The sequence below is a fragment of the Polistes canadensis genome, unplaced genomic scaffold, assembly GCF_001313835.1.
Source record: "Polistes canadensis isolate GaletaPanama2010 unplaced genomic scaffold, ASM131383v1 scaffold_350, whole genome shotgun sequence".
Taxonomy (NCBI): Eukaryota; Metazoa; Arthropoda; class Insecta; order Hymenoptera; family Vespidae; genus Polistes; species Polistes canadensis.
The window spans coordinates 36,531-51,248 of NW_014569897.1; the positions used below are offsets into that span (position 1 = coordinate 36,531).

Sequence of the window (14,718 nt, forward strand, 5' to 3'; positions counted from 1 at the left end):
ATATATATATATATATATATATACTATATATAATACTATAGTAATTATACAGTTTATGTAACCAATGCGAAAACTCTTACGGTTACATCATAACTTCTTTTTTATAGTGACTTAAAAAAAAAAAAGACAGAAGTTACAGAATTCGATTCGATTCGAACTGGGTGGTGATGGCAGTGTTGGGATGGATTGGAGAGGGGGGGAGGGGGCAAGGGGGGAATAAGGTAAAAGGAGTATAGCGAATACGTGCAATACGAAATTCTGTTCGAGCATAAAAGGTTGATAAACGATCGTGACGAAACTTTCGAGGCGTAGTAGATTACACACACACACACGCACACACATGCATACACGTACGTGTACAGGGCCTTCTTCTCGTCGAATTGAGAAATACGTTTCGTGCGTCACTTCTGACAAACGGTTGCTCTCTTGCTGATGGAAGAGGGAATAAAAAAAAAATAAAAAAAAGAAACGAAAAATATAAAACGAGAGAGAGAGAGTGTAAGAATGAGCTGGGTGAAGGGAAAAGGAAAAAGAAGAAATGAAAATAAAAAAAAAAAACAAACAGAATGTGAAAGAGATATAATGCTTATCGATAAGTAATAACAGCCCAAATCGTGTCGTGCTAACGATCACGTAAACAATTTTTAACATAAATTTCTATCCCATTTTTGTTTAATTTACACACACTATGTATTACATAATTATATTATATTATATTATATTATATTTTTCTTTAATAAACTAATACAATTAATAGGTAATAAAGAATTGTTGAATTTTTGTTTTTTTTTTATTTATATGTTGTGTTATCGGTAAAACAGTTTCGAAAAAATTGTCGATTTTGGTGTTAACATTTAATATGCCGTTTGATTTTTTCATGATATTATTTTAATTAAAAAAAAAATATATATATATATATATTGTAATTATAGAATAGAAAAGAGTAGAAGAATGATGAGAGAAGTGTTAAATTTGTTAGATTTCTTGACTTGGATCTTCGAAAAAGATGCGAAAACGTTCGGGGGAAAGAGGAAGGGGGGTAGTTTCGTTGTAAACGATGTTTCTACTTCCGGAATTTCTAATGGTTCTTTGGCGCCGTTCCTAAGAGTCGATTTACGAGCTTTGCGTTAATATTAGTAGCTTTTTGTTGGTGTGTGTGTATGTGTATGTGTTTTTTGTTTTTTTTTTTGGAAGAAAGAAAAATAGAAATTCCTCGATGACGTTTGCGAGTGCAATGCTCTTTTAAGAAGAAGTATAAATAAATGAAGAAATTTATTCGTTTAAATTGATTTTTAATATTTCTATTGAAAATCTGATATATTATCATTATTGGTAATCATAATTATAATATAAGGATACGACAGAAAAATATAAATTTTCTTTACAAATGATGATGATGTTACCAACTCATTTCGAGTATTTAGAAAAAATATTACGATTAAATTAATAATAACACAATTTATTTATATATATATAATCAATATTTAGAAATATTATTTCTATTAAATTATCTGTGAAACAAATAGTTTAATATCCGTTTATAGATAAAACATTTTGTTTTCTTTTTCCTTTTTTTGAAAAATAATTTATTTCCTATCAGTATTATTATTATTATTATTATTATATCGAGTATATTATTATCTCAATTAGAAAACTTCGTTATTTTTTTTCAAGATTGTGAAATATTGCTGCAAGCGTCAAAATATAATCAATAATATTTATATCAACTTATATCGCGTGAATATAATCGACAATTATTATTATTATTATTATTATTAACATTTGTAATTCTTATTATTATATAGAATTTTGTCGAAGAAAATAAGAAAATATTGTGTTACGCGTTACCTTAGAAGGAATAAATCTTCGAGTTCCATCGTCTCTTCTTTGCACCACCCTATTTCTCGAGTTTCAAACAACACGCCATTTTCTTTTTCATCATCTTCTTCTTCTTCTTCCTCTTCTTCTTTTTCTTCCGAATTTTACCGCCACCCGTAGAGTTTCCATTGTATATTTTCTTCCATATTGTAAAACCTTCTTCTCTTTTAACCCACCCCCATTACCCACACTCCGCCTTTCGTACCCCCTTCCTCTTTCTCTTTAAACAATCCTCTTGTGTTATCGTAGGAAAATGAAAAAATTTGTAAAATAAAGAATAGAAAAGAAATTTTATACGCTGGTGTTAATAAGACAAGACAAGACAAGAACCAAGGACTCCATGTTGTGAAACATAAAATATATTAAATAATTTCAAAGAAAAACGTGTTGCTTAACCCTTCTTTGCATGATTTTTTCTTTTTTTTTTTAAATAAATCAGGGTGATGTAATTAATGCTCTAGATTAAAGGAAAAATATTTAAAAAAATCCTAGTGCTATTTTTTGACAACTGCGTTTTGTTGTACGCAATAGTCGCTTAAAAAGTTGCCAGCAACAACAAATATACAGTACAAGGGTTTTGAGTACCTTTTTTTGTTGACTAAATATTATGATTGAAAATTCCATCATCATGCAAAGAAGGGTTAATTCTAACTCCTCGTAATCGTAGGAGACCAACTAAAAAAAAACTTTACTTTTCATGGAAACGCAAGAAAATCCCATAAGCAAGCATATCCGTATTATACATATGGCTTTCCTTTCGTATAATATTTTTTTTTCTTTTTTATACTTATTTTTTGGCGATTAGAGAAGAGACCGAAAGAAATGAGAAGAAAAAGTAAAAGGGGGTGGTGGGCGGGAGGGTGGGGGAAAAGAGTAGGGGGAAAGAAAAAAAAAAGGAAGGAGAGCGTGAGAAGCAGATAAGCTTCGTTCGTCAAATAAAACACATCGAGGCCAGTCAAAGAACTCGTTGTGCCTCGTGAAGCAGCTCGAACGAGTGAAATAAAAATTTGTCAGCCGCCATATTGGTTGCTTTCTTGCTTCCTAACTCTTCTTCTTTCCACTAGGGGGGGAAAAAAAAAGAAGAAGAAGAATCAGAATTCTTCCTTGCTTCATGCTAACATTATACTTCACTTTTCTATTGGTTTTTTTATTCTTCTTTTTTTTTTATTTTATTTTTCTTCTACCGTTAACCGAACGGCTCACTTTGTGTGACAAGAATGATCAAGAAGAAGAAGTAGAATAGTAATAGTTTTCTATGAAGTTTGATAAAGTAGAAAACCAGTATTTGATGTTTTATCGGACGAACAAATATTTTAATTTTTTTCTTTATTTTTTTTTTTAGAAGGAATCAAAATTTATCAAAGCTTCTAATAACTTCTAGTGATAGTAGTTGGTATTTGTATTAATTAATTACGATCAGATTGAATTAGAAATTAGGATTTTTATATGCACGCTATATGTTGTTGTTTTGATGTTAATTTAATAATAATGATTTGTTTTCTTTTCACATCGAGCAACCTGATTTATTTCATTTTTTATTTCTACCGTTAACCGGTCTCACTATGAGAAGGAAAGATTAAGAAGATCAAGAAGAAGAAAAAGGAGACGTGAAGTTAGAATGATAGGAACCAGTTTTTGGATACTGCGTCACAGCTATGAAATCATCGTTTTTAAATTATTTTTCCCCCTTTTCTTTTTCTTCTTTTCTTTTCTTCTTCCCTTTTGTTGTTTAATTGTTCATTAATTTCTAATGAGATAATTTTAATAATAATAATAATAATAATAATAATAAACACACTAACTGAATCTAATTTAAAAGTAGGCAAAAAAAAAATAAATGTAATTATTAAAATGTTTTATAATGAAATCTATATAAATTTATCGGATTAATATCAATCATTTTTAGCGTATATTTAAATAATTAATTAATCGTCTATTCGTAAGAGATTTAATATATCACGTTCGTATTGAAATATTATTGTATAAATCTAATGTAACATTATAATTAAAATCAATTTTTATCTCGTAAAATAAAAGTTAAATAAATTTGTTCGATAATGAACGTACACGTGTGTACGTGTGTGTATGTATAAATTAAATGAAATTGTTTGAAATGGTAACGAGAGATTGAACACACACAATGTCACGAATAAATCGGAATAAAAACGATATTGGATAATAGATAAAGAATAGATTGTTAGATAAAGGATTATTTGTTTAATTAATATGCTTTATTCGGTTAAATCGATTTTGTTAACAACAACAACAACAATAACTTTAAAGGCCGTATATAAAATAACAGCTCGGGGACGACACGTGACGCAAGTGAGAGTAAGTAAGGAAGGGTTCATAATAGGTCACGGACTCACGTGGGGTGTAAATGGCGTATTATTAATAATAAAAATTGATTGCTTCGAACGAGAGCTCGTTTCAGCCAATCTTCGAGGATCAGCCCGATCGAACCCACGAACTTTCAAACGTTCTTTAATCTTTCTAATACGATCTCTCATCTAATGGTGAGAACAATGGATACAAAAAATCAAGTGGAATAAAACAAAATTTGATTTTTGCAAGTGTCTCCTCGTTTACGCGTTTGGAATACTATTCTTTATTTTTTTTTTTTTTTCTATTTGGAAAAATAAATTCTCTCAAATTAGTGTGCCTTTCTTTTTCTTCTTTATATTCGTTTTTGTTTTTTTTTTTTTTCTAACATAAGTTAAATTTTACAATAGTATATTATTATTATTATTCGCGATTATTTAACCTTTTTATTTAACCTATTACAAATTTGAACTGTTGGAATTTTAAATCAACGCGCATTCATTGTATCGTCGTATTAAAATGATGCGAATAAGCGTAATAGGAAAAGGAGGATGATTAAAAAAAAGACAGAAATGGATGAATACAATAATTCGTTTGAAAATAATATACACGATTTCTTTTACGGATTCGGAAATGAATATTATTATTCTCTTATGTTAATATATCTCATCGTGTCTTGTATTTCTTTTTTTTTCTTTTTTTCTTGTTATTCTATATATCTCTATGTTTTCATAGTTAATTTGAAAGTAGAATATACTTCTTTATTTTTGCTTTTTCTTAAATTATTCATTAACCATTTTTTTTTTTCAAGTCTAATGTCTAAAATCTAAGGAATTTTAAATCAACGTAATTAAGTATTCGACATTAAATCAATTATTATTTATATATTTTGTTATAAAATGATGTGTATAAGAGAGAAATACACGGAGTAGAATAAACAAGAGATAGAAAAAAAAATATCAAGAGAGGGGGAGGGGAGAGAAAAAGAAAAAAATTCATTTGAAAAAGCGAGTCCTACGATATATTATAGAAATAAATCCTTCGTTATAATATGTTATCGTATTATTATAATATTTATATGTATATGTATGATTTTTTTGTTGTTTTTTTTTTATGTGTAATGGTTAATTTAAAAGTTTTTTTATTATATTATTATAGTTAGTTTTTAATATAGTTTTAAATTTATGGTTTAATTATAAATTATTTTTATATCATTTAAAAAATAATTTATTAACCTCTATAAATCAAATAATATAATTTAAGAGAGATCCATATAGACACATATATATACACACACACACACAAACAATAAACAAACATAATACATACACATATATACATCTATGAATAATATAATATATCATTCTATATAAAAATGAGATAAGTAATAAATAGAAAAATAAGATAAAATAATATCAATTTCTCAAAAGTCGAATTAATTCTCTTATATTATAAAATAACAAATTAAAAATAAATTTAAAAGTGCATCGTCCCTTTTTTTATCATATACATATATATGTATAACATCGTATACCTTTCCTTCCATCCTTCCTTCCTTTCAATATTTTAAGGATGGCATTTAAACGAACCTTGCTAAAAATCTTGACTTAACTTACTTAACCGAACTGAGAGCATGGAAACCTCACACTGACATGAAATGAACCGCTTATTATCACCGTTATCCATTCTTGATAACGGGACCTTGTCTTCTCTCTCTCTCTCTCTCTCTCTCTCTCTCTTTCTTACTTTTTCTTTTCTACTATCTGTCCTTCTCTTTATAGTTGACTTAGCAGATTGCTTTTTATTCTATCCTCGTCTTTCCAGGAAGAATAATAATAATAATAGTAATAATAATAAGAAGAAGAAGGTCTCTCTCTCTCTCTCTTTCTCTCTCTCTCTCTCTCATTTCCCCCTTTTAACTATATACAAACCCTTCGCGTTCTCTTGGAATACTCTTAATTGGACACGTGCTGGGAAATTCCGCTGAGATATTTCATTTTTGGCCCTTTTGTAGAAACGGGGTAAGAAGGGAGAGGGTATATACGACGTAGTAGTATTTTCTAGTCCTCGTGGTCGTCCATTTATATCCTCGACAGTTCCCCTCACCTTTGCCACCATCTCTCACTCTATCTCTATCTCTCTTTTTCTTTCTATTTCGTTTTTTTCTTTCTGTCTTTCTTTCTTTCTTTTGTCTTGAACTAAAACCACTTTGGGAGTATGGACTCGTTAAAATTTCTTTGGAAAAAAATAAGAAGAAAAACCAAACAAATACTTGGAGATGACGTTTAAATAATAATCTATTTAATTATTAGATACGTAATAATAATAATAATAATAATTCTACATACCATGTGTCTCTCGAATCTTATCGATGAATAAAAAAAGAGAATATTTTGTAATAGTAGCGTTAGAAAATTAATTGTATAAAATGAACGATAGAATATCTATGGTGTTCTGCATTGTAATTTTGTTTCTAAACGTTTGTTTTTTTTTCTGTTTTTTTGTGTTTGCGAAAAAAAAAGAAAGAATTCTTCCTACTCGTGTAAAAGAAGTTTTTGAATGTTATATATGGGGGAATTGGAAGGAAGATGGGAGATGGGAGTGGGAGTGGAGAGAGGTGAAAAGAAGGAAAAACTGTAAAAGATAATAATATCGTTGAAGAAAGACTACGACGACGTGGACGACGAGGACGACGAGGACGAGGACGAAGAAGAAAACGATGAGCAAGAAATGGGAATAAAAGTTTTGGCTTGGAAAGTAAAAAAAAAGAAAAAAAGAAAAAAAAATAATTCAGAAGGATCTCCTAGCGTGGTTTTCTTTTTTTTTTTATTTTTTCTTTTCTTTTATTTTCTTTTTTTCCGTTTACCGTAGTGCGCGCTCGTTTTCGCACGTGAAGTAAAATCTCCCGTTTTCTTAACGCGAGAGGATGTGATGGTAGTAAATGGCAAGGGTGAGGTGGGGTGGGGTGGGGTAGTTAAGGATAAAATAAAAATGGCTACGAATTTTTACGCTGACGTAGCGTTAAAACGAATCGATATATATATATATATCAGATATTGCAATACTGTAAATTGTATAACTTTGCTAATTCTTTGAAAACTTTTAGTAAATATTTTTTATACTAAAAGTGAATAGATTTTAATGAAATTTATATTAAATTAAAGTACATTCTTTTGTCTACGCGTAAAATACCTTTTCGAGTTACAAATCAATCTGGAAAAGTTCATCAAATGGCAAAGAATGCAATGCTGCAAATTTTTCCTACTTTGCCATTTCTTCGAAAAGTTTTGGCAAATATTTTTTATACTTAGAGCAAGCGGATCTTAATGATTTTTATATTAAATTAAAGAGCACACTTTTGGCTACACGTAGAGTACCTTTTCGCGTAATAAATCAATCTGCAAATGTTCATAAAATGGCAAAGAAAAGTTGGCAGATTAGGCAATGTGAACAATGCCTGATGGTCAGGCATTGTTTACATTACCGGACTAGGTTCCAAATCTCCCCCGGCAATTCCTGGACTTAGGCAATGTGAACAATGCCTAGTCCGCTAATTTTTCTTTGCCATTTTATGAACCTTTGCGAATTGATTTATTACGCGAAAAGGTACTCTACGTGTAGCCAAAAGTGTGCTCTTTAATTTAATATAAAAATTATTAAGATCCGCTTGCTCTAAGTATAAAAAATATTTGCCAAAACTTTTCGAAGAAATGGCAAAGTAGGAAAAATTTGCAGCATTGCATTCTCTGACATTTTCTGAACTTTACATGCTAAATTTATAACTCGATATGGTATTCTACGCTTAGACAAAAGAGTTTACTTTAATATATAATATAAATTTCATTAAAATCTATTTACTTTTAGTATTATGTTCGATGCCTAGGAATAACTGAAAGAATTTTTGAATTTCCGACTTCGTCTGAAAGCTCTTTGCATTCATAGTAATGCCGAGGAATTACTAGCAATGACTGATTTCCGGCTACGACGGTAACATATACATATATAATATATATGTATAAACGTATACACACACACACACACACGTATAAATCATTAATGCTGACCATTCTATATAATCTCAATCTCTCGGAATTAAATTTTGGTGCATCATATATGTATACTATGTATATGATGAATGCTCGTATATTGTGAGTCGATAGCTTTTGAAAATTCAACGAGATGTTTCTATATAAAATACACACACCTATATATATATATATATATTTACAGGCCAATGTGTCCATTTCGTGCACCGTCGAGTATCGAATTGCAAATGAAAATTTGTATTAACCAATCCTTTTCATTTTCCTTTCTCCTATCCTTCCCCCACTCCTCACTCTCATTTTTTTTTTTTTTTTCTATTTGATATCCCTTTTACGTACTTGTTTCATTGAAATAAATCAAATAACATACAAATTGGGAATACAAAATCAACAAGGTTTTAATCTTTCAATCTTTCAACATATTCACAAATCTTTCGGTATAAATATATTTATATTGTATATCACAAACGCGAAAAAAGTGTATGTTTATGTGTGTGTGTGTGCTATTATTTATTCCTTTTTGCTAACGATAATTATATTTCAACTAAAATATAAAAAATCGAAGAATATATTATACACGCGAGCATCTAATGTGAAATAATTGAAATAAATAATATTTACGTTTATAGAAAAGTTGAGAACCCCGTTGGTTTCTTGGACCCGAGAAGAAGAGGACGAGGACGTGGAAAAAAAGGGGGAATAAGAGGTGGCAGAGGGTAGAGAGGGGGAAGGAAGGTAAGTAAAAAAGAAAAAAAAAAGTAGAACGACGAGTTACCTCTGGGTTTGAGTTGAAGTAAAGGCGGGGGAGATGAAAAGAGAGTGGTATTAGTGTTAGTGTTGGTGTTGATGTTGGTGTTGGTGTTGATGTTGGTGTTGGTGCTGGTTTGACGGGGAGGAGTAATTCCACCGAACAGTTATACGGCTCTGATGTTATACGGGCCCTCGTTCGCCGATGATCGTAGGGCCTCATTTCGAACGGCACGATCTCTGTTCGAAAGATCGAAATCATCTTTTATCTTAGCTCAATGATCTTTCCCCTTTGAACTTTAATTCTCCTCTATCCTATTCTTTATCTATTTCCTCCCCCCTCCCGCCAAACTCAACCCCACACTCCACCCCAATCTACGTTTACTAACTTCGATCTTACCTCCGTTTTAGATTTGATTCGTTTAATGGAAAATTATAAAAGTGGTGTCTAACATAATTGAAAAATGTAAAAAAAAATGAGTTTATTTTAAATGAAATTAATATTCAATGTGTCATTTTCATAAGATATATTGTTAAAAAATAAATCGTTAGATTAGTGTTTGTTATATTTCAATGTTAGATTGAATTCATTTAATGTTTTCAATGTAATCCTTTAAAATATATCTGAAAATATGAGATAATATTATGATTTGGATTAATTTTTATAATTGTGGGGCGCAGATTTTTGTTTTGCGAGGAATAAACTATTAACTTTATTTGATCTTATACAATTGTTAATGTTTAATAATAAAAATCTGTATTGATTGACGTTTATGCGAAACTGTGATAGAACTTTTCTAGAAGTGTTAATAAAATTTCTAAAAGAAACCATATAATAATAATAATAATGATAATAATAATAATAATAATGGGGGAAAAGTAAAAGACGAAAGGTTGGTTGGTTGTACCATTAGACACCCCTTTAATTTTTCTCAAAAGACTTTGTGCTGCTCATCAGAAGAGTTTCTTCCACTTCTGATTTGAAACACCCCTAGGAAGGTAGTAGCTGATTTTGACGGGATTAGTGGTAGTACTAGCGTCTAGACATCCATCTTGATGACTATGACGATGCCTCTTAACATATACACCACTACTAATATTACCAAAAAAAAAAAAGGTATAAGAAAAAGTGAATAAAATATACTTTATTTTATAGAATAGAAAAATATTCTCAATAAATAACAAAACAAAACAAACACACACATGTGAACGTTACTTAATTATCGATTAATTCATATTATTTTGTTTAAATTGTTTAACAATAATACAATAATATTGTTGATGATTATTAAAAATCGATTTATGGCGTAAGTTTTTCTTTCCTCGATCGATTTGGTTTTTTTTTTTTCGTTGTTCGTTTTTATTCTTCTCCAGTTTTTCTATCATTTCAAGATGAAATCAGTCAGCGAGAAGAATGAAAAAAGATAGATGGATGGATGGATGGATGGATGGATGGATGGATGGATGGATGGATGGATGGTAGGTACTCGTCTTGCCAGGTTTCTTCTTTCTTTCCATACCAAGGAAACTGCCCTTGGCTAAAAAGGCGTTCCGAACGAAGGCCCTTCAAATGCGTGGAGCCAAAGAAACGAAACGAAACGAAAGAATTCCTTCTTAGGAATCCGATTCATCGAAATATTTTTCTTATTTTCAATACAACCAAAATTTCTTTTACCTTAGATCTTAGATAATTTGTTGTCAAATCTATTATATTATTGAATATATTAGATGAATCAGTGTAGAACATTCTACATATTATATATAATATATTGGGTTAACCCGTAAAAAATTTCTTACCTAGATTTATTCAGAAAAATTCTAAACGATAATTATTATTACATTTACCTTTAAATCGAATACGAAATTTACAGATAACGTTAGATTAATCTATAATAAAAAATCACTCTACCGATTTATATAAACATATATTATATAATATACCATATTATATTTCAAAATAAAATAAAATAACACAAATTGTAAATATAAGAATTATTTTCATTGAAAAATCGCGTTCAACTATTTTATCAAAAGTTATTACGTTATAATATATATATATATATCATGAAACATAAAATTTTACTAAACCCGTATCAATTCCAGATTTACCTATACATTACTAATTCTCTTCACTATGTTGAAACACATCTAATTTATTTACACCACCGATGAAAGATTTATTTTTTCTAATACGTAAAATCGATTCACCGATAGACAACTGAAATTACATAACAAATAACACGCATATTGGCTGACTGGTGATACGTAACGCGTACCTATTGGACAAATCTACAAAAATATTCCAACCTAAATTTTATTGATAACGAAACCTGTATCTATGCAGCAACACTACCAGTTTGCCTACACAATAACGAATTTTTTTCACGACGTGTTATTCCCAATACGAACAACATGCAACAGCAACGGTTTGCAACATATCAGAATAATATATCTTTTACATTGACCATTGGCGAATAAATTTTAAAAGAGAGAGAGAGAGACCCTCTCTCCCCCTTCCTTCTTACCCTTTCCTCCCCCATTTCTAAAGAATCAGAAAAAGAAAAAGGGTCGAGATTTCCTTTTTAAAATTTAACAAAAAATCTTCTTTGATCATCTTATACAAAACAAGAACACCTTTTTTCCCCCATTCATTTTTTTTGTTGTTTCATTCTACTACAAATATTTTCTCTTTCGACTATCGGAAGAAAATCAGATCGAATATATTGTCGAGTTTTAATGCACGTACCCCCCTTCCCCCGCCCCACCTTCTCCCCTTTCCCTCTCCAGGTTGTTCCTATTGATTTTAGAGAACCTTCCAGCGAATCTGCTTCCCTCCCTTCTACCTACCACCTTCCCCCTCCCCCTCCCCCTTTTTGCCCCATTGCGGCCTGGTTGCTTGCTAGCTTGTGCTTTGCCTGGCCCCGACGGTTTACACATACGCAAAGGCTCGATCCTCCTGTTAACTCTCCCCCTTTTTAGCCTTCGTCAAGTTTTCGGCTAGGGTCGCGAGAACGTAATTTGAATACACGGCCCAACCCCTTTTCTCTATCTCTCTGTCTCTGTTTCTCTCGCCCTAAGCTCCGGCTCCGCGGTAACAGCACCCCTTTTCCACCCAGTCAATTTCACGTTCGCCAGAGGGGCGGGGGGATGAATTTTCTCGGTCTAGAAAATTTCAGGCAAAATATTTGTATTATTGTCGGTTACCTGGATTTTTTTTTGTTCTTTTGCTATCTTACTTTCTTTCTTTCTTTTTCCTTTGTTGGTGGGTGGGGAGGAGGAAGAGGAGGAGGAGGAGTGTTGGCTGTATTTAAAAAATTAGGGTATTTGGGTATAGTTTACTTTTTATATGCATCTATGTTTGTATATATATAATTAATAAATTCATTATATTATAAAAATTATAAATGTAAGATTTGTTGTTGTTGTTGGTTTCACAAATTTTCTAGCTTGGGATTAGCTAGGTTTAATTATTAATTACATTTAAATGAAATGCATATATACGTACTCTTGCATAGAATTTTTATAATATACATACTCAAATATATTTCCATATATTGTTGAGTATATAAAATCACACATTACATACACACATATATATATATATGTGAAAAATATTTGTCGATAGGTTTTTTACATATATTATTTCTATATGTATATGTACACACACATACGTGAATGTAGGAATCTTCAAATGATGGAAGTTTGCCAAGTAGAAAAATACTTTCGATAAGGTGAAACCGAATTGAGGAATTCGAATGGCTTTTTAATCGTTTGCTTTGTCGTCGACCTCACTCGCTCAGTCAACCTTCTCTCTCTCTCTCTCTCTCTCTCTCTCTCTCTCTCTCTCTCTCTCTCTTTCTCTCTTACTATTTTTTTTTTATTTTTTAGACTCTTTCAGTTATATTTTAAGCCATTTTATTTTAGGTCGTTGAAGGATATCATCTAAGGAATGCTTCTTTCTTTCTTCCTTCCTTTCTTCGCGTTCACACAGTGACCTTATAATATATTTTCAGATATATTTATTTGCAATATAAACTTTTTTGCAATTTTCATTCGAAGATTTGTGTTTGTTTTTTTTCTTTCTTTCTTTCTTTCTTTCATTTTTTTTTTTTCATATATCGCATCTTCGCACAATCCGATTTTTACGAAATATTAAAAAAGTAAGAAAAAGTCAAATGAAATAAAAAAAAAAATAGAACGAAAATAAAAAAGAAAAAAGAGGAAAGAAAAGTATTGCAACATTAATTTGAAACAATTGACTAAGGTTGGAGAAGAGGGGTGTGGGGGTGTGCGCGTTAAATATGATTGGTTCTTTAAATTGTGGCAAGTAAAATTTTTTTTCTGTGCTTTCTTCTCGTTTTAAAAATAAAGAAAATAATAATATGAGAAAAGATCAAGGATTTCTATTTCTTTCTCTCTCTCTCTCTCATTCATTCTTTTTGTACGCGTAATGTGTTTGGAAATATTTATAAAAATTGTGCAGACGATTTCGAGTGAGAGAGAATGCGCGTGCAACACGTTCTAATTTTATTCCTGTTCGAAATTCGAAAGGTTCAACGTTCAACTTCGAAAACATTATTCCTTGATTCTTATTATTATCGTTATTATTATTATTATTATTATTATTATTATTATTATTATTATTATTCCAGTTTTCGCCCTCGAAATTCTACTTTCGTTCTTTGCTGGTGGTGGTGGAGGTGGTGGCGATGGTGGGTGGTGGTCGTCGTCACGATTATAAATAACATTGGTGGAACGTTTTTGTGGAAAAAAAAAGAAAGAAAAAAAAATAGCGCGCAAATATTGCCATTTCATGGTCATTTGTTTTTTCTTTTTTTCTTTCTTTCGGAACGGAAATCGCACAGAGAAAAAGAAAAGAGAAAGAGGAAAGGGAAGATAAGATCGAATTGTTTTGTTTCTAGAGATATTTCCTTTTTTTTTTTGTATTTTCTAAAAATGCCACAGATTTTTATTCGAGCGATTTTAACGATATAGCGAAAGAGAAATCTTGAATTTCGAAGGAAATACTCATCAAAACACTTTCGCACAACTTCCGTCCGATTTTAATCCCAACGCATAAATTATAATTTCATTGTATGGTTTTGCTTTCTTTCTTTTTTTTTCGTGTAGATCATGAATTGAAAAGAAAGAAAGAAAAAAAAATAAATAAATAATTAATATTATAATCAAAAGTTATATATATAAATATTAATCGAAATATAAAAAAAAAAGGATAAAAGTAATAACATTTGAAATGAATAAAAGTAATCGTAATGATTTAGCATTTCAATAAATCAATTTTACAATTATTTATTTTCATCGTGAAACTCTTATAAAGTAATGGAAAATTATTTTTCCCCATTTGTATTTAAAGGAAACGGAAATGGTATGGAATATATCCTCGAAGTGTATCTAAAAACGATAAAGCAATGGCCACCATCACCACCACCACCACCACCACCACCAGTCCTGAAAGATGATTACAAAACTAACCAGTTTCCTAAACTAGTGTGGTCACTGACTTCGTCCGATATTTCTCATTCCTTTTCTTTTTCTTCTTCGTTCTTTTATTTTGCAAATTTCTTTTCTTTTTTCTCTTTTATACTTTTTATTTTTTTTTTATTTTAACACTACGAATTCCCCAATGACGTTACAGAATCATCATATAACATATCGAGAAAAAGTAAAAAAAAAAAGAAAGAATTATGCATACGTCCCCCCCCCCCCC

General features: G+C 30.5%; 1 protein-coding gene across 1 annotated transcript in view; it reads left to right on the forward strand.

The window, feature by feature from the left end:
• Positions 1–14,718, forward strand: part of LOC106791892 (inositol-pentakisphosphate 2-kinase) — a 103,523-nt gene that overhangs the window by 22,763 nt on the left and 66,042 nt on the right. The window contains exon 2 of the mRNA XM_014757887.1: positions 8,873–8,978. The gene's annotated coding sequence lies outside the window, so the exon portion shown is untranslated. The remainder of the gene's footprint in view (positions 1–8,872; positions 8,979–14,718) is intronic.